This window comes from Humulus lupulus, chromosome 6 (assembly GCF_963169125.1).
Source record: "Humulus lupulus chromosome 6, drHumLupu1.1, whole genome shotgun sequence".
In the NCBI taxonomy this organism is placed as follows: domain Eukaryota; kingdom Viridiplantae; phylum Streptophyta; class Magnoliopsida; order Rosales; family Cannabaceae; genus Humulus; species Humulus lupulus.
The window spans coordinates 14,807,332-14,811,270 of NC_084798.1; positions in this window are offsets into that span (position 1 = coordinate 14,807,332).

Sequence of the window (3,939 nt, forward strand, 5' to 3'; positions counted from 1 at the left end):
CGCCTTTCTCCTTCCAGTTTGCTAATTTATCATTCTTTTCTTGCAGGGCATGGCTGCCGCCTATAGAGGCATCGTTAGGACCAAGGCCCAGCTCGAGGGTTTGGAAGCAGATCGCCAGACTGCCCTCCAGGAGTCTCAGGAGGCGAGAGACGCCCTGGCGGCCTCCAAAGCCGAGCTAGAGAAGGTCCGCTCGGAGAACCAAGAGCTTAAACGCTCCCTGACCGCATCCGAGCTAGAGAAGCTTCGCTCCGAGAACCTAGAGCTTAAAAACTCCCTGGCCGCATCGCGGGCAGACCTCGAGGTGGCGAAGGCCGAAGTCCAGACCTCCCAGGCCGCCCTGAAAGACGAGCGGGTCGTGTCGGAGCAGTCCTTAGAGGACCTCTTCTATCACTGCTGGTCCCACAATCCGGACGCGGACTTCTCCTTCATGTCGTCGGACCTCTGGGTATTCCTGTTGCCGCGGCTTCAAGCCCGCCTGAATAAGGAGGCTCCTCCTTCGGAGACTGGAGAGGCCTCTGCCGCGGCGGAACAGGGCGAGACCGCGACCTCCAAAGGGCCAGCTGATGGGGCTTAGGATGCTCCTCGTTTACATACTTTGAACACTTTTATTGTAATTCTCTTTTTTGTGTGGGGCGTTTCCGCCTCGAGACATCTTGCTCAGCCAGTTTTATATATATACTTGTATGCATTTGGTCACAATTTATCTTTTTATTTTTATGACTTAGTTCAAGTTAACATTATTTGTGTCCCGGGCTCTCTAAAGAAGGTCCGCGTTCAACAAATTTTAGCTAACTTCTAAGTCTTCCGACCTGGTTAAGACCAGGAACTTATTTTGAAAAAACTTAGATTGCGTTAACTTTTATCCGTATCCCGGGCTCTTTAAAGAAGAACCACGGTCAACGAATTTTTGTTAACTTCTAAGTTTTATGACCTGGTTAAGACCAGGAACTTATTTTGAAAAAACTTAGATCGCGTTAACTTTTATCCGTATCCCGGGCTCTTTAAAGAAGATCCGCGTTCAACAAATTTTAGCTAACTTCTAAGTCTTCCGACCTGGTTAAGACCAGGAACTTATTTTGAAAAAACTTAGATTGCGTTAACTTTTATCCGTATCCCGGGCTCTTTAAAGAAGAACCACGGTCAACGAATTTTTGTTAACTTCTAAGTTTTATGACCTGGTTAAGACCAGGAACTTATTTTGAAAAAACTTAGATCGCGTTAACTTTTATCCGTATCCCGGGCTCTTTAAAGAAGAACCACGGTCAACAAATTTTTGTTAACTTCTAAGTTTTATGACCTGGTTAAGACCAGGAACTTATTTTGAAAAAACTTAGATCGCGTTAACTTTTATCCGTATCCCGGGCTCTTTAAAGAAGAACCACGGTCAACAAATTTTTGTTAACTTCTAAGTTTTATGACCCGGTTAAGACCAGGATAGGACTTAGTTTGTGATGACTCTTATCCGTAGATAAAAATTAACACCTAAGTCGTTAAGGAGACCTGGATATATCCAGGTACCATATGCCCCTCAAGTAACTGGGAAAGGGCCTTTCGTTGTTACTTTAAAATTACCCTTGCAAATAACGAGAAACATTTGATTTTTATTTGTACATGGAAGGTGACCTTCTAGGTCTTACAAATGTTTATTGATAATATTTCTTTAGGTGGATTGCATTCCAAGTTCGCGGGACCGCCCCTCCACCAAGTCGAGCTAATTTATACGTCCCTTCTTTGATGACTTCGATGACCTGGTATGGTCCTTCCCAGCTTGGTCCCAAAACCCCATCTTTGGGATCTTTCCCGGCCAGGAAAACTCTCCTCAAGACCAAATCGCCGACGCTAAAGCCATGTCTTTTGACCTTAGTGTTGAAGTAGCGAGTGATTTTCTGTTGATAATGGGCGAGCTGGAGTTGTGAATCCTCTCGCCTCTCATCCATCAAGTCTAAGGAGTGGCATAGGAGCTCGTGGTTCTTGTCTTGTTCGTAGGAGTTGACCCTGTGCGACAGGACCTTCACCTCCACGGGGAGGACCGCTTCACTTCCAAAGGTTAGGGAGAAAGGAGTGTGACCCGTGGGAGTCCGATGTGAGGTCCTATAGGCCCACAGAACTTGGGGGAGCTGTTCTGGCCAGATCCCCTTTGCCTCATCTAACCTCTTCTTGAGGCTTGCCTTCAGAGTTTTATTAACAGCTTCGACCTGGCCGTTCGCCTGGGGATAGGCCACGGATGAGAAACTTTTCACAATCTCGTGCTTTTCGCAAAATTCGGTGAACAGGTCGCTGTCAAATTGAGTGCCATTGTCGGAAACGATCTTTTTTGGTAGGCCGAATCGACAAACGATGCTTTTAACCACGAAGTCTAGCACCTTTTTCGACGTTATTGTCGCCAACGGCTCTGCTTCGGCCCACTTTGTGAAGTAGTCAATGGCTACCACGGCGTAACGGACCCCGCCCTTTCCGGTGGGCAGGGCGCCTATTAGATCTATGCCCCAAATGGCGAAGGGCCAGGGAGACGATATCATTTTTAGCTCGGTCGGGGGTGCTCGTGCAACCGCGGCGAACCGCTGACATTTGTCGCACTTTTTTACATATGAGATCGAGTCTTTGGACAGAGTCGGCCAGTAAAAACCCTGCCGAAGGATCTTCAAGGCCAGGCTTTGCCCCCCAGTGTGATCTCCGCAGAATACGTCATGAACTTCCTGCAGGATGGCCTTCGCTTCACTTGGAAGAACACACCGGAGGAGAGGTAACGAATGCCCACGTCGGTACAACACCCCCTCGACTAGCGTATATCTCGGAGCTTGATAAAGGACTCGCCGTACGTCGTTGCGCCCTCCGGGTAACTTGCCCTCGACGAGGTACTCAACAATGGGAGTCATCCAGGTCGGCCTGATGTCAATCATCTCAATATCTGCTCGATCTCCGTCTATGCTTGGTTTGTCCAAGAACTCAATTGGCACCAACCCCAGGGTTTCTGCCTCCCCCGAGGTGGCGAACTTGGCGAGAGCATCTGCATTGGCGTTCTGCTCCCGAGGTATCTGCTCGATCGACCCTTGCCCAAACGTAGACAATTCGGATTTTACCTTAGCCAAATAAGAGGCCATCTTGGGACCCCGCGCCTGATACTCGCCTAAGACCTGATTCACCACGAGCTGGGAGTCGCTGAAGCATTGGACAGAGCTTGCCTTTAGCTCGCTAGCTATCCTAAGTCCGGCTAACAAGGCCTCGTACTCTGCCTCGTTGTTGGACGCCTTGAACCCGAACCTCAGCGCCGAATGGAATCTATGTCCTTCTGGGGATATCAGAATGATTCCGGCCCCGGAGCCGTTCTCATTAGATGAGCCATCAACGAAGATCCTCCACGATGAACCTGAGGAGGTGAGCTGCTGTGAATCTTCCGATGGGATCTCACGGAATCCCGCGCATTCTGCCACGAAGTCGGCCAAGGCTTGACTTTTTATGGTAGTTCGGGGAGTATAGAAAATCTCGAACTGACTGAGTTCGACCGCCCACTTTAGCAAGCGTCCCGAGGCTTCAGGCTTTTGCAAAACCTGCCTTAGAGGCTGATCGGTCATGACGTGTACAGAGTGGGACTGGAAGTATGGCCTGAGTTTTCGCAAGGCCGTGATTAGGCAGAACGCCAGCTTTTCCATCAACGGGTACCTTGACTCAGCTCCGAGGAGTCTCTTGCTGATGTAATAAACCGGTTTCTGAGCCTGGTCCTCTTCTCGCACCAGAACGGCACTAGCTGCGTCCTCAGTCACGGCCATGTAGAGGAAAAGAGGTTCTCCTACCCTGGGCTTTGATAGCACAGGTGGCTCAGCTAGGTGCGTTTTAAGGTCGAGGAATGCGCCCTCGCATTCTACTGTCCATTCGAACTTCTTGTTTCCGCGGAGCAGGTTGTAGAAAGGCAGGCACTTGTCGGTCGATTTGGAAATGAAC